This window comes from Lithobates pipiens, unplaced genomic scaffold (assembly GCF_037356315.1).
Source record: "Lithobates pipiens isolate NorthernLeopardFrog02 unplaced genomic scaffold, aLitPip1_a1.2 Scaffold_1, whole genome shotgun sequence".
Classification (NCBI taxonomy): domain Eukaryota; kingdom Metazoa; phylum Chordata; class Amphibia; order Anura; family Ranidae; genus Lithobates; species Lithobates pipiens.
In genome coordinates, this window is record NW_027507685.1 from 118133078 (window position 1) to 118158733 (window position 25656).

A 25656-nucleotide genomic window follows, 5' to 3' on the forward strand; every position below is an offset into this window, starting at 1 on the left:
GCCCTGCCAGGAAAACTTTATGGCTGAAAAAAACCCCGAAGATGGCTTATAACCCACATAGTAACTACTATGGCTCTGTGTGTTGTGATGTACGATAAAGAAAAATATCCAAATCTTTAATGATTCCTAGGAGCACCATCAAATCTATCATAATCAAATGGAAAGAACATGGCACAACAGCAAACCTGCAAAGAGACGGCCACACACCAAAACTCATGGACTGGGTAAGGAGGGCATTAATCAGAGAGGCAGCACAGAGACCTAAGGTAACCCTGGAGGAGCTGCAGAGTTCCACAGCAGAGGCTGCAGTATCTGTACATAGGACGTGAATAAGCCGGACACTCCATAGAGTTTGGCTTTATGGCAGAGTGGCCAGAAGGCACATTTTGAGTTTGTGAAAAGGCATGTGTGAGACTTCCAAAATGTATGGAGGAAGGTGCTCTGGTCTGATAAGACTAAAATTGAACTTTTTGGCCATCAAAGAAAATGCTATGTCTGGCGCAATCCCAACACATCACATCACCCAAAGAACAACATCCCCACAGTAAAACATGGTGGTGGCAGCATCATGCTGTGGGGATGTTTTTCAGCAGTCAGGACTGTGAAACTGTTCAGAGTTGAGGGGAAGAGGAATGGTGCTAAATACAGGGATGTTCTTGAGCAAAACCCGTACCACTGTGTGTGATTTGAGGCTAGGATGGAGGTTCACTTTTCAGCAGGACAATGACCCCAAACACACTGCTAAAGCAACACTTGAGTGGTTTAAGGGGAAACATGTAAATTTGTTGGAATGGCCTAGTCAAAGCCCAGACCTCAATCCAATAGGAAATCAGTGGTCAGACTTAAAGATTGCTGTTCATAAGCGCAAACCATCCAACTTGAAGGAGCTGGAGCAGTGGACTCCCAATGGTAAGATATGGCAAGCTCATAGAGACTTATCCAAAGCGACTTGGAGCTGTGATAGCTGCAAAAGTTGGTTCTACAAAGTTTTGACTTTAGGGGGATTAATAGTTATGCACATTGACTTTTTCGGTTATTTTGTCCTATTTGTTGTTTGATTCACAATAAAAAAAAATATTCCAAGTTGTGGGCATGTTTTGTAAATTAAATAATGCAAATCCTCAAACGACTCATGTTAATTGCAGATTGTGCGGCAACAAAAAATGCCAAGGGGGTGAATACTTTTGCAAGGCACTGTACCTATTATGCCCTGTGGACATGTACTGCTGTGTCACCCATTTCACAGAGCATGCCTTCTGAACTACAACTATACGGCAGAGGTGCTGAAGAAGAGGCATTTCAGGAGGTGCAGTCAAGAAAATACACCATACGTGATATCATCCCAGCTTGCAGGCAGCAAGATACCATGAGATATGTAGTCCTTAGAAACTAAAAGTAAACAGCAGAGGAGAAGCCGCAAAGCATGCAGGGAATCCAGGAAGTTGTGGAAAGAGATGACCAGCAGAGAGGCAGAATTCACAAGATTATAAAATGTTTTTTAAGTAAGCTTATATTGGGTTGTCAATTATAACTCTTAAATGGTATTGCTATTGCAATGCTGATGTTAAGAAATAAATTCAAAAGCAGAGTGGAGGTCTCTGCCAGGCAGAGTGAGCTGGAAAGAGCAGTATTCTGCTGCCAAGACTTCAGGTGTGTGCATTGCAGGCTACGGAGAGTGCCCAACAGCCTTATTCCTGCGAGAGAAAACCTGAGCTGTTGTACAGGACTGTGCTGTCATAAAGGAGAGGAGAGACTGAGTGTCAGAAATCATGAATCAGACAGAAGTACAGTTAAATCACACTTGTTTACCTTTTTATTATTATTACTATTATTAATAAACAGAGTAAGCGTAGTCAAAACATAGCCAGAGTTCAGGAACCGGTAACGGATAGTCAGACAAGCCAAAACGTCAGGGAGCCAGAGATGAGCGTAGTAGAAAAGCAAGCAGGATCTGGAGCCCGAAGGAATGTCAGCCAAACAAGTCTTTAATAGGAACACAGGAGAGCGTCTTTAGAGATGTGACCAGGGCAAAGGCAGAGATCATCTGGGCAGTGGCGTCACTAGGGTTGGTGTCACCCGGTGCGAAAAAAATGGTGTCACCCCCCCACCAACTATAGTCACCCCTCAGTACAGACCCCCCTCCCGCAGTATAGATCCCTCTCCCTCAGTACAGACCCCCCCACTAAGTACAGACCACCCTCTATCAATATAGACCCCCCTCTCTCAGTATAAAACTCCGCCCTCAGTACAGACACCCTCTCAGTGCAGACCCCTCCATCAGTACAGACACCCCCACCTCAGTGCAGACTCCCCTCCATCAGTACAGACACCCCCACCTCAGTGCAGACCCCCATCAATACAGACACCCCCAATGCAGTGCAGATGCCTCAGTGCAGACCTCCCAGCAGTACAGACACCCCTTAGTGCAGACCCCCCTCAGTTACAGACCCCCTCAGTGCATACCTCCCAGCAGTACAGACACCCCCCCAGCAGTACATACACCCCCCCAGTGCAGACACTCCCCTCGGTGCAGACACTCCCCTCGGTGCAGACATCCCCAGTGCAGACCCCCGTCAGTACAGACACCCCCAGTGCAGACACCCCAACCCAGTGCAGACCCCCCCCTCATTACAGATACTCCCCTCTGTGCAGACCCCCCCAGTGCAGACACCCCCATCAGTACATACACCCCCCTCAGTGCAGACCCCCCTCCCAGTGCAGACACCCCTAGCAGTACAGACACCCCTCCTCAGAGCAGGCCCCCCTCAGTGCAGACATGCCCCCCTTACAGACCTCAGAACAGCAGATACACACAGCAATGTGTGTTTCTCGAGCTTGTGCTTCTCCCTCTGCTTCTCCTTCTCTGTGGATGTAAACAGAGAGGAGGGGGAGGCGGCTTTGTTCTGCTCCACTGAGGGACACAGCCGCGGCGCGAGGCACAGGGCAGCGGGCAGTGTTAGCGGTGCCGCTACCCACGGGTGTCACCCCGGGTGGAGCCCGCACTCGCCTAGCAACACCAATTTTTGTATTCAGGAAACCATAATAATTAAGAAGTCCGGTAAACATCTTGGGGAAGGCCACAGCAGCAGGTTACGGCTGTGCAGCAATTGCCCGCATCCCCAGCATGTGGGTAAAATGTTGAAGAAGAATCTTCGGCCGGCTGCTTTACCCCAGGTTTTTTGGGAGAGTCCAACCCTTAAGAGTTACGCCAGGCAAGCTGAAAGACCTTGGCTGTTGGTTCCCGCAAGGTGGCTCCAGCTATGGTGATTGGCACTATCTTCTAGAGTAGTTGCTGGTCCACCATGGTAGCTGGTAGCAATGCACGGGGTGGATCTGAGTGTCCCTTTGGGACCAGTTGCTATACACACCGCTCCCAGCAGCATCTCTACCAACCTGGTGAGATTACCATGCAGGGAGCCAATCAGGCAACAGGTACAGTCAGTTGGGCTTAGTATTGCTGGGCAATACTGGACAAGTTCCAAGTGGCCACCTATGCCATAGTTCCTTTAGAGCTGCATGGGGTGGGCTTATCCTGCTGACTATTCCAAGTTGTGGGTGGGGCTGACTCACCCTATACAAACGGGGCCTTTTGCTCTCTCTCACTCTTCTGCTTCCTCCTCTGGTGTATGCTAATGCCCAAAACCAGGCAAGACCGCGTTCATGTGACATGACATAATAGTGGTGCTTCAAGTTAGAAGCGAGCCGTAGACCGTTGTCTCTGTATCATAACCTAATGTTGTCATACAAGTGCCTTCCGGTTCCATGACATCTGCTCAGGGTGCTTAATTTTGAAAATGAAGGCCTCTTGAGCCCCTCCCTAGGGGGGGGGGGAACGATTGCTTGGCACATGTGGGGTGGGATGGGCCTGAGCTCAGGAAATCATGTGCCCCAAGGAATTGTGGGTCATTCGGAAGAGTCGTTGACAAAAAAGCTGCCCACCCTCCCGTCCCATTTTTCCTATGTTATGGTATGTCACAGCTTGCTGCGGTTTTCTTGACCTTGCCAGCAGTTAAAGTTGCTGTAATGGGCTATGACCTTGATGGAAAATTGGAAGTAGGCTGTCTGTCAAGCACTTATGTTAAGCACACGCCCCACTTCCCTCTTTTGGTTAAGTGCTCACAGTATGCCTGTGACTGGCACTAGTTAAGTATGTTCACATGTTATGTATTGGAATTTAATAAAGCTGTGACTTTGCCCTTTCCAACCTAAAGGTTGTGTTTTATTTAATGGGGTAAAGGGCAAGGGTGGTGAGGGATTTGATCCCTTTGTGTTACATTATTGAGACCTATGCCCATTGCGCCTCAGCAGTCAAGACATTACAGAGCAGTGTCCCCTTCGACCAGATCCCTATACAGTGGGCAGATCTCCATAGCTGCTGTTCTACAGGGATAACTGCAGGTACAAGCAACCCCCCTACATAAGGAAGGTTTTTAGAGGCAGATGCAGCTGCAGCAACTCTGTGATGAGGCTGGAGATTAGGTGCTCTGTCCTGTCTGTGTCTTCTCCCCCATGCAGAATGTCTAACTGGTCAGATCCCTGCAATCTTTTATGATCAGCAGAGGAGAGAGACAGAGCTCAACAGAAAGTGTGGGAAAATGGATTAACTGTTTCCCTCCCAGCTGGAGCAACAGCTGTCTCACTAACCAAAATTTCAACCTGCCTACGCACTGGCCCTTGGACTCCTGAACAGCATTCGTGTGGAAAGCCTCTTGGCCACCACTGACTTTGCTGTGGGCTGTCCAGGAATTCATGGGCCCCACCGCCGGCAGATTGTGTTGGACCCTTAATGTGACCTTGTAGTTTGAAGGCTCGCTTAACCCAATTCCCTTCGCCTTGATGCCTAAATTCACCTGTTTCTCTTCTGACACTCAGACTCTCTATCCTTGGTCCCACTATGAAACGCTGAGTAATTAACCAGGCCCTAGTGCTGTCACATCAGTTAGCGCTGACCAGACAGCAGGAACCCTACAGGGCTTTCACTTATCACTTTAGTGGAAAAACAGAGTATTGTGTAAATAAACGGGAGGTGAATATATGCATCAAGGGGATTAGGCTAGCAGTTAAGTAAGCCGTTGCTTCACCCAGCATGGACAAAGGAAAGGTTCACTTTTACTGAATCTTTAATATTAATCCGCTAACTCCTAATGACATAATCCTATAGCCCTTAAACAAACTCCTAAAGCAAACCAGTTCATTGTCCATTCACCTTCCTCATTTTCCATTCACCTTCGATTCACTTCTCAGCTTTGGTGGGTCAGTCAGAGCAAGAGAAAAACCTGTGACATCTAAGTTATAAGGGAGGGGGTGACTTATGTCCCTGCATGCTGGATGCCCAAGTGGTCCATTTCCAAGCCTACAGGCTGTGGTTCTTATCTCTGCATAAGCTCTGACCTATGGTGAGTCCAAATGTAAACAGCGAGTTGACAAGAAAGCACAGGTTCCCTTTAATGATATCCTCCTGGTTAATTTGGGTGCTAACTGGGTTAAGGAACCATCAACTGTGGTATCATGCTTATACCTATTGGATCAAAACTTTATGCCCACTGGTGGTCCAAATTTTACTGTCACCAAATTTGTGGCTCCTAAAACGTGTCAGCTTATTGTTGTGAATTAATGCTTGTGGGCTGCCATATTCACTGAGATTTGCTAAGGCCTTTATCCCTAAACAACCAATTATCACCCATGTCTTAGCTAGTGTAAATTATCTAAGATGCTACATTTTGCATTGCTTTAGTGTATAAGCCTCAACCTCTTTGCCAGATTTTTCAATTTGCCTACTCCACCATGAAGTCCCATTCCTTTCACTGTAGAAATGTGGTCTTACTCTACCGGTTGCATGTTCCATAATGCAAAATTGTAGGTAAAAGAAAACAGTAAATAGTTCTTGTTATGGTCAAGAAGGGTAGACATGGGGACCTGGGTGCTGGAGTCCTGTAAGGTTTAAGAAAAGGCCTACATTTGATTTAAACCACCATCATCAATCTAAAACTGCAATGTGAGTTTTGGATGTACTAACCCTTTAAATGTGTCTTGTTAATTACTAGTGTAGCACCCTCTAGTGGTCTAATAGTATTATTGCAGGCAATGGTAAGTTATGACTCATGGTTAGTTTGCGTGTCAGAAATTGGGTCAGGGTTACTGCAGGTCAGGCTGGATGGCACTATAGAGGCAAGTCTCTGGTACCTCCTCCTGGATCTAGAAGTTTGAAGAAACTTCTAGAAGTTAGTAGGCAGAGGCCAGGAGGGTCTGACCTGCATACTTGAGGGAACTTGGGCAATTCCTAGGCAGAATGTCCTGGCAAGGTGGCTGAGTCAGGTGGAAGATAAAGTGCTGTGGAGGCTGGGGGGGGGGGGGGGGGGGGTGGCTCTGCCTCCAGGCTGAGTTCAGTATAGGATCTTGGAAAGAATCCAAATTATTACCCCTAATAAAACAACAAAACCAAGCTCAGAGACTGTTTTTTTGTGTCTGGATGAAAATGCTTGTTGCTTGGCTGAGCACTTGTGCAGGGGGAACCAGTTACCAGCAGCCCCTGCGGGGGTCGTACTGCACTAGTTATTGCTGCTTAATGCAAGAATGCCTATGAAGGCAGCGAATAAGTTAATGTTTCTGTTGAATATCAATAGAAGCAGTTGGTTTAGTTGCACAGGCTGAGCTCAGACAAACAGCTGTATTTATAAGCATGCACTGACCCTAGTTTTTGGAAAGTCAACAGCTCAGCTTTATCTTAACAAGCGAAGCCAGGATCCCGACATGATCCAAGAGAAATAAGAGCTGAAACAGCCATTAACCAAATGCTAAATATCCAGCTCTGTTTATGTAAAGCTGGATGATGCTCACGGTTATAACTTTGACCCTGCTGGATGACTGTAGGGATCCATTCAAGAAGAAAACGTCCAGGTCAACCAATGCGCTGTACATGTCAAAGCACATCTCTTAAGCCATGCATTGCAATTAACAAATCACTGCAGCTATTTTAGAAAAAAAATCAAGAGTCTGTATTATGAAAGAGAATTTAAGGAGCAATGTTCACCAGGAAAGTCATAACCTTACATAACTGTACTGTACTGTCCTTAATACTTTTTTTATTTGCACAAATGTCTACAATTTTCAGGACAAGCTTTCAGGGTGTTCCCTTCTTCTCAGTCCAAGCAGTAATGATACGCAATGTTTTAGCAAAGCAATTCTGAGGCAATCTCTCAGAAAAAAATATAAATGGCATGCACAGCTTGTTTTTATTTATTTATTTTAATTTTTTTTCAAGGAACTTACTTTTTTTTTGGTGTAGCACAGACTAGTGATGGACGAACTTCCGACGGGACGTTTCGCGAACGCGAAACGCGAACGGACACAAACGTTCGCGAAAACGACCGTTCGCCGCGGGCTCCATTGACTTCAATGGGAGGCGAATTTCGCAAACCTTTAGGTCGAATTTGCGGCCACGGGGTAATTATTAGGGGGTAGCACGTAGTCCCACCACCTGGACAATAGCATAATACATGTATGAGGTGAATTTGGGATCGATAACTACAAGCATTTTTTTTTTATTTGGGAAATTGTTCTGACAATTCAGGACTATGGAGCTAATGAAGGCAATGGAGGAGAGGGAAGGTCAGGGACCAGGGTAGGCAAACAAGAGGGTGCAGGAGATACAGAGCACTGACAGCAGCACCGTAATACAGAGCACTGACATCAGCACCGTGACATACAGCGCTGACAGCAGCTCCGTGACATACAGCGCTGACAGCAGCTCCGTGACATACAGCGCTGACAGCAGCTCCGTGACATACAGCGCTGACAGCAGCTCCGTGACATACAGCGCTGACAGCAGCTCCGTGACATACAGCGCTGACAGCAGCACCGTGACATACAGCGCTGACAGCAGCTCCGTGACATACAGCGCTGACAGCAGCTCCGTGACATACAGCGCTGACAGCAGCTCCGTGACATACAGCACTGACAGCAGCTCCGTGACATACAGCGCTGACAGCAGCTCCGTGACATACAGCACTGACAGCAGCTCCGTGACATACAGCGCTGACAGCAGCTCCGTGACATACAGCGCTGACAGCAGCACCGTGACATACAGCGCTGACAGCAGCTCCGTGACATACAGCGCTGACAGCAGCTCCGTGACATACAGCGCTGACAGCAGCTCCGTGACATACAGCGCTGACAGCAGCTCCGTGACATACAGCGCTGACAGCAGCTCCGTGACATACAGCGCTGACAGCAGCTCCGTGACATACAGCGCTGACAGCAGCTCCGTGACATACAGCGCTGACAGCAGCTCCGTGACATACAGCGCTGACAGCAGCTCCGTGACATACAGCGCTGACAGCAGCTCCGTGACATACAGCGCTGACAGCAGCACCGTAAGCAGCCCCAGGAGGAAGTCAGCACAGCACAGGGATGGTGTGATCCCCTCATAATAAGAACCCCCAGGAGGAAGTCAGCACAGCACAGGGATGGTGGGAGCCCCTCATAATAAGAACACCCAGGAGGAAGTCAGCACAGCACAGGGATGGTGGGAACCCCTCATAATAAGCAGCCCCAGTAGAAATATGACACCGCTCAACCTCTTCAAAGAGGAGGGTAGGGGCATATAGTACGGTGTGCTTTTTTGGGTCAGGGAAGTGAGCCAAATGAATTAAGAAGGTCTGTGTGCTTGATTCCAAAAATTGTTTATAGACATATACATGGTCTACTGATCACATGTGTTGAATTCCTCCGAGATCCATGCCTCATTCATTTTTAGAAATGTGAGGTAGTTAACACTGTGGTGAGCTAGGCGAGTACGCTTATCGGTCACAATCCCCCCTGCTGCGCTGAACGTCCTTTCGGACAGGACACTGGATGAGGGGCAAGCCAACAGTTCGATTGCAAATTGGGCAAGCTCTGGCCAGAGGTCAAGCCTGCCCACCCAGTAGTCTAGGGGTTCATCACTCCTCAGAGCGTCCACATCGGCCGTTAACCCAATGTAGTCGGACACCTGACGGTCTAGGCGTTCCCTGATGCTGGATCCGGATGACACCTGTCGATGGGTCGGCTGAAAGAATGACCTCATATCCGAAGTCACCAACACATCTTCAAACCGGCCTCTTCTTGCAGGCGCTGTTGGATTGGTACCCGCAAATCCTTCTCTGGGAGTGGGAATTGCTCCTCTGCCAGCGCACGCAAAAGCAGAATGCAGCATTTCTCGAAGCAAGGCCTGGAAGTGCTGCATTCTGACAGCCCTCTGCGACGGCGGTAACATTTCCGCCATTTTGTGTTTGTACCGGGGGTCTAAGTACGTTGCCACCCAGTACTGGTCCTTGACCCTCATGCTTTTTATACGGGGGTCCCTATTAAAACACTGGAGCATGAAGGCCCCCATTTGCACTAAAGTGGAAGCGGTGTGGTGGCCTGGCTCCTGCTCATCATCCAGGATAATGTCGTCCTCTTCATTCTCCTCTCCCCATCCTCGCACAACAGGGATCCCAGAAAGGTTTAAAGCATGCTCTTCTTGCTCCTGCTCATCCGCCCCGGCACCATCCTCCTCTGACTCCTCATCAGACTCCTGTTGTTGACTTGTCTCAGATAGAGTAGCCCCCCCTGGGAATTCATCCAGCATTGCGACTTCCTCATCTTCCCGCTCCTGCTCCTCCACAGCCTGATCAATGACACGACGCAATGCACGCTCCAGAAAGAAGGCATAAGGTACCATGTCACTGATGGCGCCATGGCTGCGACTGACCAGTTTGGTGATCTCCTCAAATGGCCGCAGAAGTCTGCATGTGTCGCGCATGAGCAGCCACTGGCGCGGTGAAAAAAAACCCAGCTCCCCAGAACCGTTTCTTTCGCAGAGTTCATACAGGTAGACGTTAACTGCACGTTTCTGCTGGAGCAGCCTATCAAGCATATAGAAGGTTGAGTTCCATCGCGTCGGGCAATCGCAAATAAGACGTCTGACCGGCAGATGGTGTCGCCGCTGAATGTCAGCAAGGCGAGCCATGGCCGTGTAAGATCTTCTGAAATGGGCCGAGATTTTCCTTGCCTGCCGCAAGATGTCCTGGACCCCAGGGTATTTGACAAGGAATCGCTGCACGACCAAGTTTAAGACGTGTGCCATGCACGGCACGTGCGTGATTTTGCCCTGTTTCAATGCGCTAAGCAGATTGGCACCGTTGTCACACACCACTTTACCAACTGTCAAATTGAGCGGTGTTAGCCACTCATCTGCCTGTGAACGCAAAGCTGAAAGGAGTGCCGGGCCAGTGTGGCTCTTTGCTTCCAGGCACAACAGACGCAGCACGGCATGGCAACGTCTCACCTGGCATGTGGAATAGGTTCTGGGGAGCTTGGGCGGTGCAGTGGAAGAGACGCTAGCAGCGGAAAAGGAGGAGGCAGCTGAGGAGGAGAGGGAGGAGGATGGAGTAGGAGGAGGAGAAGAAGAGTCAGGCCTGCATGCAATCCGTGGCGGTAAAACCAAATCTACACGGGTGCCACGGGTTACATGCTTGACGGCCGTCAGAAGGTTCACCCAGTGGGCAGTAAAACTGATATACCTTCCCTGCCCGTGTTTGCTAGACCACGTGTCTGTGGTCAGATGTATCTTGGCACCGACACTGTGTGCCAGAGATACATTCACTTGCCGCTGAACATGGCCATATAGCTCTGGGATGCCCTTCTCTGAGAAATACTTCCTTCCTGGGACCTTCCATTGTGGTGTTCCAATGGCCACAAATTTGCGAAAGGCCTCCGAGTCCACCAGTTTATATGGCAGTAGTTGGCGGGCTATGAGTTCTGACAAGCCAGCCGCCAACCGTTGGGCAAGAGGGTTATCCGGCGTCATCATTTTTTTACGCTCAAACATTAGGCCCACGGAAGCCTGCCTTTTTGCAGAAAAATGTGAGCTTGGCGTGATGGAAGGTGGAGTGGAGGACAATTGTGAGGAGAGAGGAGAAGGAGAAGTAGAAGACGAGGCTGGACGGTGAGAGCCTGCAGTGTGGCTTTGTGTGTTCCGTTGCTCCCACTGGGCTCGGTGATGGCTGCTCATGTGCCTTCTTAAGGCGGTCGTCCCTAGGTGAGTATTGGGCTTACCGCGACTAACGCGTTGACTGCAAAGATTGCAGATGGCAACGCTATTGTCAGCAGCGGACACGTTAAAAAAAGCCCACACTGCGGAGCCATGTGCCGGTGTCCTGGGAGCGCCAGATGTGACCGTACATGGTCGATGACTCGCTCCTGATACATTTGCAGTCTGCTTTGTCCCTGCTGTGCAATGTAAGTCATTGCTGCTTCTCCTCCCTATCTGCTGGTCCATATCTCCCTCTGAACTCCCCTCCTCTTCCTCTCTTGTGGGCACCCACGTGACATCACTAGACACGTCATCATCAACGTCACCTTCCCCACCGCTATAAGTAGAGTAGGCAGCAACACCGGGGACCAACCTCCTCCTTGGGCTGATCTGGGTACTGGCGTCAGACTGCTGAGTAGCGCTTGTTGCTACCTCCTCTTCCTGATCCAATACCAAGAGTGGCTGCGCATCAGAAATGTCCTCTTGATATGGATCGGAAAATAATTCCAGTGACTCAAGCGGAAGGTATGTGGTGGTGGTGGTGGTGGTCGTGTTGTTGGTGGTAGTGTCTTTGGGGGTGCACATAGCAGAGAGTGAAGAAGAGGGTGCAGATCGAGAGGATGAGGAGGGTGCAGAAGAGTAAGGCTGAGCGAGCCACTCAACCAAGTCTGGTGCATCCTTTAAAGTAATTGAACGCACCTTCTGCAACTTCCCACTTTGGCTCAAGCCTGTTGCTCCTGCCCTACCCCTACCACCCCTGCGGAAGGGCCTGCCTCTTCCTCTGCATGTCATTTTTTAAATGACCCTGTGACAAAACTCTTAGTCCCTATACCGCTGAAGGACTGCTGCAGTATAGGTGAGCGGTCAGCAGTGGTGCACGTCAACCCTATCTATTGTGGACCGATAGCGGTCCTTACAGAACAGCAGACTGTACCGCACTCAAGCCTATGTACCGTAGCACCCTATACCAAGTTACCAGTCCTTATAAGAACTTTTGTGGACCAAGCAGGTTGTGTATTAGTGTTTAGCAGACTGTACGTCAGTCCCTATACCGCTGAAGGACTGCTGCAGTATAGGGCAGCGGTCAGCAGTGGTGCACGTCAACCCTATCTATTGTGGACCGATAGCGGTCCTTACAGAACAGCAGACTGTACCGCACTCAAGCCTATGTACCGTAGCACCCTATACCAAGTTACCAGTCCTTATAAGAACTTTTGTGGACCAAGCAGGTTGTGTATTAGTGTTTAGCAGACTGTACGTCAGTCCCTATACCGCTGAAGGACTGCTGCAGTATAGGGCAGCGGTCAGCAGTGGTGCACGTCAACCCTATCTATTGTGGACCGATAGCGGTCCTTACAGAACAGCAGACTGTACCGCACTCAAGCCTATGTACCGTAGCACCCTATACCAAGTTACCAGTCCTTATAAGAACTTTTGTGGAACAAGCAGGTTGTGTGTTAGTGATTAGCAGACTGTACGTCAGTCCCTATACCGCTGAAGGACTGCTGCAGTATAGGTGAGCGGTCAGCAGTGGTGCACGTCAACCCTATCTATTGTGGACCGATAGCGGTCCTTACAGAACAGCAGACTGTACCGCACTCAAGCCTATGTACCGTAGCACCCTATACCAAGTTACCAGTCCTTATAAGAACTTTTGTGGACCAAGCAGGTTGTGTATTAGTGTTTAGCAGACTGTACGTCAGTCCCTATACCGCTGAAGGACTGCTGCAGTATAGGGCAGCGGTCAGCAGTGGTGCACGTCAACCCTATCTATTGTGGACCGATAGCGGTCCTTACAGAACAGCAGACTGTACCGCACTCAAGCCTATGTACCGTAGCACCCTATACCAAGTTACCAGTCCTTATAAGAACTTTTGTGGACCAAGCAGGTTGTGTATTAGTGTTTAGCAGACTGTACGTCAGTCCCTATACCGCTGAAGGACTGCTGCAGTATAGGGCAGCGGTCAGCAGTGGTGCACGTCAACCCTATCTATTGTGGACCGATAGCGGTCCTTACAGAACAGCAGACTGTACCGCACTCAAGCCTATGTACCGTAGCACCCTATACCAAGTTACCAGTCCTTATAAGAACTTTTGTGGACCAAGCAGGTTGTGTATTAGTGTTTAGCAGACTGTACGTCAGTCCCTATACCGCTGAAGGACTGCTGCAGTATAGGGCAGCGGTCAGCAGTGGTGCACGTCAACCCTATCTATTGTGGACCGATAGCGGTCCTTACAGAACAGCAGACTGTACCGCACTCAAGCCTATGTACCGTAGCACCCTATACCAAGTTACCAGTCCTTATAAGAACTTTTGTGGAACAAGCAGGTTGTGTGTTAGTGATTAGCAGACTGTACGTCAGTCCCTATACCAATGAAGGACTGCTGCAGTATAGGGCAGCGGTCAGCAGTAGTGCACGGCAACCCTATGTATTGTGGACCGATAGCGGTCCTTACAGAACAGCAGACTGTAACGCACTCAGGCCTATGTACCGTAGCACCCTATACCAAGTTACCAGTCCTTATAAGAACTTTTGTGGACCAAGCAGGTTGTGTGTTAGTGATTAGCAGACTGTACGTCAGTCCCTATACCAATGAAGGACTGCTGCAGTATAGGGCAGCGGTCAGCAGTAGTGCACGGCAACCCTATGTATTGTGGACCGATAGCGGTCCTTACAGAACAGCAGACTGTACTGCACTCAGGCCTATGTACCGTAGCACCCTATACCAAGTTACCAGTCCTTATAAAAACTTTTGTGGACCAAGCAGGTTGTGTGTTAGTGTTTAGCAGACTGTGCGTCAGTCCCTATACCGCTGAAGGACTGCTGCAGTATAGGGCAGCGGTCAGCAGTAGTGCACGGCAACCCTATGTATTGTGGACCGATAGCGGTCCTTACAGAACAGCAGACTGTAACGCACTCAGGCCTATGTACCGTAGCACCCTATACCAAGTTACCAGTCCTTATAAGAACTTTTGTGGACCAAGCAGGTTGTGTGTTAGTGATTAGCAGACTGTACGTCAGTCCCTATACCAATGAAGGACTGCTGCAGTATAGGGCAGCGGTCAGCAGTAGTGCACGGCAACCCTATGTATTGTGGACCGATAGCGGTCCTTACAGAACAGCAGACTGTACTGCACTCAGGCCTATGTACCGTAGCACCCTATACCAAGTTACCAGTCCTTATAAGAACTTTTGTGGACCAAGCAGGTTGTGTGTTAGTGATTAGCAGACTGTACGTCAGTCCCTATACCAATGAAGGACTGCTGCAGTATAGGGCAGCGGTCAGCAGTAGTGCACGGCAACCCTATGTATTGTGGACCGATAGCGGTCCTTACAGAACAGCAGACTGTACTGCACTCAGGCCTATGTACCGTAGCACCCTATACCAAGTTACCAGTCCTTATAAGAACTTTTGTGGACCAAGCAGGTTGTGTATTAGTGTTTAGCAGACTGTGCGTCAGTCCCTATACCGCTGAAGGACTGCTGCAGTATAGGGCAGCGGTCAGCAGTAGTGCACGGCAACCCTATGTATTGTGGACCGATAGCGGTCCTTACAGAACAGCAGACTGTACCGCACCCAAGCCTATGTACCGTAGCACCCTAGACAGACCAAGTTACCAGTCCTGATAAAGAGCTTTGTGGAACAAGTGAGTTGTGAATGATTAGCAGACTGCAGCAGAAGGGCAGCAGTCAAGTATAATATTCTTTCTATATTTGGAAGAAAGAATATTATACGTGTACAAGCCTATTACCGTACCACTGATACCAGTCCTGAAAAGAACCTTTGTGGAACTAATAGTAACAGCAAGTCTTTAAAATTATCCTCACTGCCTGACACACTGCTTCCTGCCTGTCCCTATACAAATTGGCAAAAAAGAGTAGGCTGGAACGATTAGCTGGAACAGCTCTTTTGTGGACCTGATAGTAACAGCTAATGATGATGATGATGATGATGATGAAGAAAGACTAATCTGGCTGAGCTGTCCCTAAAATAGCAGCATACAGCGCTCTGTCCCTTTATCTAAACTGACAAAAGAAACTCAGGCTGCTGACCTAACACCTATACCAGTCCTGAAAAGAACTTTTGTGTACCAAATAGCTAGCGTTTTCTCTGTCCCTACTCCACACAGGATCCTTTCCCTACAGTGACAGAAGAAAGAATGTAAAATGGCCACCGGATCGGGTGTATTTATAGGTTAGGGGGAATGTCCAAGTGTCCATGAGCTGTCATGTCTCAATTGGTTGTCCTGTAACACATGATAAACGTGTCACGAAAGGTTAAAGTTCTTGTATACATTAAACACGTAAGTCCGCCGGGGCGAACGACGGAAAAAGGCGTTCGAACCCGCGGACGGCGAAAGTCGGAAATTCGCCGCGAAACGACCGCCGGGCGAACCGTTCGGCCATCACTAGCACAGACACCCAAACTGGGCTGGCGGAGTTTTCCCAGGTTCCATTCCCTGTGAGGTGCATGGTTGTTCACAGTCTATCAACTCAAACTAGGCAGTGCATGTCTTTTTGTAGTTTATTTGCTGGTTTAACTTGGGTAGGGTGGTGATGCGCCTTGGGATGTCTCTTCAGGATGCAAGCACCCTCTTGAATTCAGTGTTTAGTGAATTACAACACAGGGAACCCCATTGCAAAGGTAAAGCCTAATGCAGCGTACACACGACCACACTTTCTGGCAGAAAAGGTCCGACGGTCTTCCCGACTGACTTTCGACGGAGATGCAATGGACTTCCGACCGAACGGACTTGCCCACAAACAAACAGACCAAAGTCTGTTCATTTTGAACGTGATGACGTACGATGGGACTAGAAAAGGAAGTTCAATATCTGGTAGCCAATAGCTGCCCTAGCGTCGTAATTGGTCCATCGTACCAGCATACAGATGAACTGTTTTCCCGATAGAACATGTTTCAAATCTGTCCGACGGAATCAATTTCTATTTCAAGGTCCATCAGAATTTTTGAAGAAAAAAGTCCAATGAAGCCCACACACGATCGCAATATCCGATGGAATGATTCCATCTGACCTTTTCTGACGGAAAGTTTGGTCGTGTGTACGCGGCATTAGTCAGCGAACTGGAGTGAGCTCTCCCAAAAGGCAGTCTCCCAACAATCTCTGGGATGTTTTAGGCTTTTATTCACTGACTCTTGTCTACTTCAATGCTTTCTTGCAGTACCAGCCAACCTCTGTACTGGATCCAGGTTAGATCCTCTGTGGACTCCTTCTAAGCTGCAGCTATCAGCCCTCAGGCTAGGTCTTCCCCCATAGGAACATGGTTCCTGCTGTTCCAGGCTCCAGCCTATTTACACACATCAGCCCCCTACTGGTCATTCTCCCAGCCAGGGATTGGCTGAGGCTGCATGAATATGCAGATGAGGATCTGCCTCCTCCACTCACTAAACTCTGGAACCTACCAGAATCAAGGGAAAGCAGCAGAGCCTGCACCTGGCACAAATCAGAATAACCAAAAGCACTTGAATACTGCTCCTCTGCTACAGGGAGCCAAAACCCAAATGTTAGCCTAGTTAGGAGGATGCTGCATTGGGTTTAGTCTTTTAAAGGGTTAGTTCACCTTTCCAGACAAAATTAAAAGGTGAATTAACACCGTACACCTTTCCCTCCCTCTGGTCTACACTCTTATCCCTCTTCTTTCTGCCATGCTTCTAGGACAGATCAGAGCTATTTTCTGTGCCAGCGCTGACCAATCAGAATCACTATGATCTGTTCTAGAAGCCTTGCAGAAATACGGGAAGAAGAGCAGGGATTTCAAATCCCTGGATTGCTACACTGACTGCGTGGCCACTTACAGCTCATCACAAACAATTTTGATATCTAATATAAGCACTTAGGACTTCGATCATGACAATATCTGTGGCTAAAAGTATCCACCGGTGTAAAGCAGTACAAATATGAAACTAGTCCAAGAAAAAAACTAGAAAAAAATGTTAAAGAATAGATAAATCAAAAATGCAGTTTACATATTGATCTTAATTAGCCTTGAACGGGCAATAAAAAGATCAGTCACTGTCAGCAAAAAAAAGTCATTGGGTATAATGACAAGCCCCTGATTAGTTGTGATAACAAATAGTAGACAACGCATTTCGTGCGAATACACGTCCCAGCAACTCCCCACATCATTGTATGCGTCCCACCTGCTCTCGCGCATGTGCTTATATTAGAGATCAAAATTGTTTGTTGCCTCCCCCACTGTCCCCACAGCCTCTGCTGTCCTCTCTGGTATATCTGTGACAGGTTATTTGGGTCTGTAGCTCATAGCAGTCAAAAAAACTAAAACATTTTTGTGCTTTTGTTGACTTTTTCCAAGGGGGATCTCAAGCTGCTGTGGACTGTCTTACATTTCAGATCAAAACCCCTTCCTTTTGTTCTGGCGCCTGTTCTTTTTTGAGTATCGCTGACAGCTTATCACCCACTGAGGTTAGTACAGTGGTGACCAGGGGGTGGGGAGGGTGTACAGTGTTAGATCACCGTTCCATATTTTTTTCTGAAAAGGTGAACTTACATTTTAATTCCTCTGTAATGACTGACTGCCTACTCTTCAGCTCTGAAGGGGGAGACTCCTACCACCTTTTATGCTTTCATAATAGTCAGTGAGGCTACCCGTAATGTTAAAAGGGCCAATAAGGAAGCTCCAGGGGCAGGTGGGAATACTTTAAATACAGACAACATTATTTGAAATAGCCATAGAAAGAGGATCAGGAATATACAGTATGGGCCATGTTATATTGTTATCAACCCGTGTGATCTTCACTACAAGGCAGCTGCTTTATTCTCACACATATTGCTTCATCAGACACTATGGTTGCCTCCATTGTGTACAGAAGACAGGTAGTCTTTACAGTAGGCCATTGCATTGTTGATGGATGTTGTGGCGTACTCTCTGTGGGTGTCAGCGGGATAAATGCCATGCAGAACACATGGCAGACGGCTGACAATTAGCGCTATTTGAGAAGCAGCTCTCTTCCAGCTCATAGTTGATCTGGCTTCATCCACAGAGTCCAGAGCCTGTGAGCAGTTCCAGACGGAGTCTAAACAAGAAACCCTTTTCTCAGGCCAGCCCGTGGAGAGTGGGAGTCATTTTTCCAGACACAATATGACTAATTGGCTCATACAGCTTTGCTTTCAGATGACGGTCTGGCCAAAGTTCTTTTAATTAGTCCATTAAGTGTATGCATAAAAAATATCCCCCCGTGAATATATCTGCCATTTTTTCTGCCTGGCCTGGCAGTGCATTCTACCTAATGTACCCTGAGCAATTGCTGGCTCTGTAATGAGCTTGTAAAGGGGAAATGGTCAGTCTGAAGCTCTCCTTCATTAGCTGTTCCCTGTTATTTCATTCACAGAGGCCCAATTAACCCATTCAGCACCAAAAGAACAAAGAGTCAAGAGCAGAAAAATGGATTGCAATGCACCAGTTTTTTTTTTTAACCCATCTACAGCTTTATGGACAATGAACGGGGCATAGAAAAGTGGACTGTAGTCTATTATAGTCCTGTTATCCTATCCACTTCTGATGACAATGAGCTGAGTGTAGAAAAACAGACTGCACTCCTCCACAGTCCAACTACATTCCAAAGGACAGTTAGTTGAGCATATTAAAACTGACTAAACTCTGCTATAGTCCAGTTAACCCATCCACATCTAGTGAATCGAGTATAGAAAAAAGTGACTGCACTCCACCATAGTCCAATAAACCTATCCATATCTGAAGAAAATGAGCATAGGGAATATGGATGCCCTTCATTAGAGTTCTACTAGCTCAACCAGATCTGCAATGCCAATAAGCTAAAAGCGGAAAAATGAACTGCATGCCCCCAAAGTCCAATTTACCCATACACACAGTGAGGGAAAAAAGTATTTGATCTCCTTCTGATTTTATCAGTCTATATGTAGCACCCTCTAGTTAGGGAGGTGCTAGGGTAGGATTTTTCTAGCAGAGTGGGGAAATTTAGGCAGGCAGCAGTTTTCATTCTGGGCTGGGAGTGGTTCAGGGTAGCAACTCCCCCTTCTTTCTAGAGTCTGCTAGAAAGATCTGGAAAGAGAGGAGGAGTAGAGAGGTGGAGCTGTCTGGGTTGTCTTGAGGAGCCCTGACCAATCCCCAATCTGGATTGGCAGGGGGCAGGCCTCCTCAAATACCCAGGATCAGTACAGCTGGGGAGGAGTTGTCAGGTGGAAGTACTGGAGTGAGACAGTGTGGAGACTGTCGGGGCCAACAGGGAGCTCCCCAGTGTGTGGGGGGCCAGGCTTCAGGGGCAACAAGGAGGAGAGAAGAGATCCTGGAGGAGAGGCACATGAGTGAGCAAGGTAAAGACAGCGGGAGAGAACACTTCTAAGAGACTCTAGGGAGGACAACTGGTCGCAGCCAAGAGGGCTGGTGAGCCGCTGCCTGAGAGAACTGGGAGTTTGCAGCTTGAGATGGATGCAGAACCAGAAGAGTGGGCTGTGGGAAGAGCAGTGGAGAGAGGTCATTGCAGCCAGGCTGACTGGCAGGGCCTGAAGAGAGCTATCTGGGAGTGGCAGCTGAATAGAAGACAGTTAGTACCTGACCTATTTCTACACCACAGGGGCCCGTGGTACCTGCCTGCAAAAAGCAATCCACTGAGGCCTGGCTGAGTTAGTGTCAGGCTTAACTAAACGGTGCTGGCTAGTCTGGAGGAGTTACAGTCTGCAAAAAGGGCTGGAGGAGTAATGTTATGCAGTGCTGGAGGAGTGATCGAAAAGAGGTCTTAAGCAAGTGTTTGTGCTGGAGAGAAGACTTGAGTTTATATACTGGAGTGTATATAGAAGTCCCAAGCAAGTTGTGCTGAATCATTCTGGGCAACCCATAACTATCCTTTACCCATCCATTTACCCCTCAATAAAAAAACAAGCTTATTGACTGTTCTGTGTCTCTGAGTGATTGAGAGATGGATGCCGGGCTGGACAGGGTGACAGGTGAACCACAACATTCAGTGGCATGGCTACATATAATTTTAATGGTAGGTTTATTTTAACTGAATAACAACAAAAATATCCAGAAAAAACACATTTCAAAAAAGTTATAAATTGATTTGCATTTATTTTTTTATTTTTTTTTAAATAGATTTTATTGAAGCAAAGGTGGTACACGTAATCACTTAAAGCGGGAGTCCACCGGGACTCCGCATTTTTTTTTTTTTTTTTTAAAAGCCAGCAGCTACAAATACTGCAGCTGCTGACTTTTAAATAGTGACACTTACCTGTCCAGCGCGCCCGCGATGTCGGCACCCGAAGCCGATCGCTCGCTCGTCTGACGGGTCCTGCCGCCATCTTGGGTATGGGAATCAGGAAATGGAGCCTTTCGGCTTCATTTCCCGGTTCCCTACTGCGCATGCGCGAGCCGCGCGGCGCAATCCGGACGGTCCCCGCTGCCTCTGGGAGCTGTGTGTTTCCCAGCAGGCAGCGGGGCACTTGCTGAAGGGGGCGGGCGCTTGCGGAAAGGGGCGTAACGTACGCCCCTTTCCGCAGAGAGCTAGCCCGGAAGTGGGTGCAGTTACCTGGATTATCCAGGTAACTGCACCCCCCTCCCCCCTGAAAGGTGCCGATCGTGGCACCGGAGGGGGGGGGGATTCCGATGAGCGGAGGTCCATTTTAGGGTGGACCTCCGCTTTAAGACATTACAACAAAAAAGATCCTTCTTGTTTTTCTCAGGGTAATATACATATACCAACAGTCAAGACACTTAGAAAAACAAAATAGATGTGTACATGGAACTGAGATTAGTAAAAAAAAATGAAAGGTAACTCAAAACATAATTGCCATGTCACCAAATCTGGATGGATCTAGAGTAAGGAACCTTGTTAGCTACAAGCGGTACCATAAAAATAAAATAAAATAAAAATATAAGGGGGGGGGGGGTACAGTGTTGTTCATAAGTTCTTGTAGACACACTGTGAAGGAGTCAAAGATGAAATTGCTTTTCTAGTGTTCTGGTTAGGAGACCGATATAGAACCAGAGACAGACTCAGGTTTTTCAGGTGCATCGTTGAAGCGGATGACTTTGACAGAGGTGAGACAGGGTAAGTATGTTGAGGGAGATCTTGAACATCGGAGGCGGCTAGCTCTTCATTGGAAGGGTCAAGGATTGGGTCATCAGCTTCTTCAGGAGGATAGGTAGGGGGAGCATAGTATAAGAAAGAGAAGTTTTCGAAGTTGGAAGCTTCTTCACTTGAGAGGTTTGAACGCATGAAAGCCCACCATTTGGAGTAGAAACGTTGTCTGGATTTCGCATGGTTGAAGTCAGTGTTGAGTTTTTCCTTGTGGAGCAGATGCAGGAGTTCCCTTTTGAGAAGCGATATCGGTGGGCAGCGAGGAGATGTCCAGTGTTTTAAGATCAACCGTTGGGCTATTAAAAGTGCAGTCAAGGCCCAGACTTTGTTACTGAGGTGGGATGAGGGGGACCACGGCAACAGATGGTCATCCCAATAGCCGAAGATAAGTAGAAGAGGGTCCTTAGTTATTGTCCGCAACATTATTTTAAAGATGAATTCTATGACCTGGTCCCAGAAAGTGGAGATAAAGGTGCAGCCCCAGAAACGAGATTTGCATTTTAATGAGTGAAATAAATATTTGATCCCCCATCAATCGGCAAGATTTCTGGCTCCCAGATGCCTTCTATACAGGTAATGAGCTGAGATAAGGAGCACTCTCTTAAAAGGAGTGCTCCTAATCTCAGCTTGTGACCTGTATATAAAGTCCACAAAAGCAATCAATCGGATTACAATCTCTCCACCATAACCAAGACCAAAGAACTGTCTAATGATGTCAAGGACAAGATTGGAATGGGCTACAAGATCATCGCCAAGCAGCTTGGTGAGCAGGTGACAATAGTTGGTGCGATTATTTGCAAATGGGAGAAACACAAAATAACTGTCAATCTTCCTCGGTCTGGGGCTCCATGTAGGATCTCACCTCGTGGAGTTTCAATGATTATGAGAACGGTAAGGAATCAGCCCAGAATTACACAGGAGAATCTTGTCAATGATGAAGGTAACTGGGACCATAGTCACCAAGAAAACAATTGGTAACACACTGAAGGACTGAAATCCTGCAGCGCCTGCAATGTGCCCATGCTCAAGAAAGCACATGTATGGGCCCGTCTGAAGTTTGCTAATGAAAATCTGAATTATTTCGAGGAGAACTGGGTGAAAGTGTTGTGGTCAGATGAGACCAAAATCAAGCTCTTTGGCATCAATTCAACTTGCCGTGTTTGGGGGAGGAATGCTGCCTATGACCCCCAAGTACACCATCCAGGCAGGGGATCAAATACATTTTTCCCTCGCTGTATCTGGAAAGAAATTAGCTTAATGTGAAAAAACAGAACTATCTCTGCGGCAGTCCAGTTATTCTATCCATATTCAGGAGGACAGTAGGCTGAGAATTCAGTCCAATTCAGTCAACCAGATCTGGAGGGACAATGAGCTGAACATGGAAAAAAATAACTATACTCCCCCACAGAACAACGTATCCATCTGCATCTAAAACATCAATGAGCTGAAGTATAATACCTAACTATACTCTACCACAGTACATTTCATCCATCCACATCTGGAAGGACAATGAGCTGAGTTTTGAACCATACTCTGCCACTGTACAACTTATCCATATGGATAGCCATCACTTATCCACATCTGGAAAGACAATAAGCTGAGCAAAGAAAAATGGACTATACTCTGTCACAGTACAAAGTACCCATCCACATCTGGAAACACATTGAGCTGAGTGACCATACTCTCCCACAGTAAAATTCGTCCATCCACATCTGGAAGGGCAATGAGCTGAGCGTTGAAAAACGGACCATATTCCTCCACAGTTGAATTTATCCACCGTCTCTGGAATGACAATGAGTTGAGCTGAGTATAGAAAAATGGGCTATACTTCACAACAGTACGATTCATCCTTCCACATCTGGAAAGACAATGATCAGAGTGTACAATACCTAGTTGTACTCTACCACAGTTCAATTTAGCCACTCACATCTGGAAGGACAATGAGCTGAGCATAGAAAAATTAATTATACTCCATCACAGTACAATTTAAAACAAATCTATTTTTTTGAAGGACAATGAGCAGAGTGTGAAAAAAGGACCATACTCTGCCACAGTACAGTTCACAAATCCACATTTTGATAGACAATAAGTGGAGTGGGGAAAATGGACCATACTCCAGCACCACAAACCAAAAACGCTGTTTAATTATTTTTTAATGTTTAAAGAAAACCCCCATACTTTATTTTGGTCAGAAATTATTTTAAAAAACAACCCCCAGCATTTCTGGCCATGGCCATCTTGAGTAAGGGCAGATGATTCATGTATCATTTACTTCCTAGAATCCATCTGCCCTTAGCTTAGGCATGCAGGCAGGAGGGTGTGCTAAGCTGAAAAAAATCTCTCCTCCCCTCCTAAAGACTCCTGTGATGTAATGACATAATTTGCCTAGGCATGCAAAGGAAGAAAAAAATGTGAATTGCGCTAAACCTATATAACTATTAAATAAAATAAAATACAAAAGTGGCCTTACCAATGAGATCAGACCACGGTAATCACAAGAAATGAATCAAAGGCCACGTGGATCTGAACCAACCATAGTAAGGCACAATCAACAGTAATCCAAACTTAAATATTAATGCGAATGTCTATTACACACCCTAAATCATATATAAAATCATGATAGCCAGTGTTTAAAATATATCCCAATTAAATAGTGAGTGAACAAATGTAACAAATTAATATGAAGAATGTAAATAATTAACCCAAAATAGTGTATATAAAAAAGTCCCGTAAGATAAAGCCCAACAGTCAAAAATATACACCCGCATGTGAATGAGTGAAAAAAGCACAAAACAAGTCCATCCAAAATTCTTCAAATATGTGAGCCGTGTTCAATCCACCACCACCTATGTGAAGATTCACTCCTTACCAGAAGTCTATGACCCTCCCGTAACAGAGGATCACAGAAAGCATGAAAGTAATATTGCAGCCTCTCAAGCCGTCACACTGTCCCGCTGGTTAAATGATCTCCACAGCATAAGAATAGGCTAATCATCTCCAGATTCTCCCCAACCAATCGAGACTCATGGGTGAATGGAGATATATATAAAAAATAGGAAGGCTCCAAATAGTGTAAAACCTTAATTTTAATTCTATTAAAATATGTAAAAATACACTTACAAACGCAAGGTATATCAGGCCTTAAGTTTGGTGCGCGAGCCGGACGCACGCAAACAAACCCATCCTTCCTGGATAGTACAATCACAAACACGAGGTGATGTCAGTGTGTTGCTCCTCCCTACGCGTTTCGTAATAGGTTACATCGTCCAGGGGCACAGGCGGCATGCTACGTCGCCTTCCTTTATACAGCCACCGTCTAACCAAGCCTCGCTCGAAGCCAGCAATCATCGCGGGAGTTGTCTAACAAGATCAAATGCTCGCAAGACTCGCCGAGAGTACTAATCGGAAAAAATGTCAGACCAGATGTCAGAACGTTGTAAATATAGCTACTTAAAATTTAAAAAACGTATAAAAAAGTTTTATAGAAAATATATTAAAAAAAGGCAGCACGATTAGGTGCAAGCCTATCAAATGGCGGAACAAGCAAAAACATAGCACGGGGTAACTAAGCTCATCGGGTAAGGTCCTGATCAATTACCGATAGCGCAAGTGAGCCAGATATCAATCCTGGGGACGATTCCAATCAACTGGAAACTACATACATAATACCCGGTACACCCCATCGTGCTCATGTGGACATACAGCTCATATAAAACGTGCATTTCCACGTACCAAAAGTTATTAAAAAATTAAATAATAAAATTCATGAGTACAAATCATAAACCCTATGAAAAATATATATGGCCCAATTCAAACCAGGAAGTAACTGAAGAAATTTAGAAAAAACACTTAAAACAAGTAAATACTTTCCTATCTATTTACAAATGCTAGCAGCATGAGGCTTAAAAATAATCAATGTTGATTGAGAGAGTGATGTTCCACTTTAATACAGTGAATAATGCAATAAAGATCAGAGGACAATATAGAGATTTGTTCAAAAAAGTGAACTTTCGTTCCAGAGGTGGGATGTTTCATGTTAATATGGCAGTTTTTCATTTTGGGGTGCTTTAAGCATTTACTTGTTACTTGTTACTGACCATCTGTTCTGTAAGCTGCCTTTTGCTTACAACACTCTGCTGCATTGTTTGAAAGGAGAAAAACTAAGTGCATGAACAATAATAAACGTATTGTAATGAATCTTCGCTGTTTTAACACGTGTGGTTGCTGGCAAACAAAGTTTGATATATTCAACCCTAAAAACTTTCATCATGAAATGATGCAGCGCCAATAAATATAACAAAAACATACAAAAAAATAAACAAATAAGTAAACCGTTTTCAATGTGCCAAATGTAAATCAAAGTCCATATATATTCAGATAAAAGAGATCTTCCACCATCCATCAGATCCTTGTAGTGTAGATGTAACATCCTGATGTTTAGGCAGGGTGGCCATTAAATGTATCTGCCAAGTGATTGTTGTCTTGGCCAATTGATAGGAGGTCAA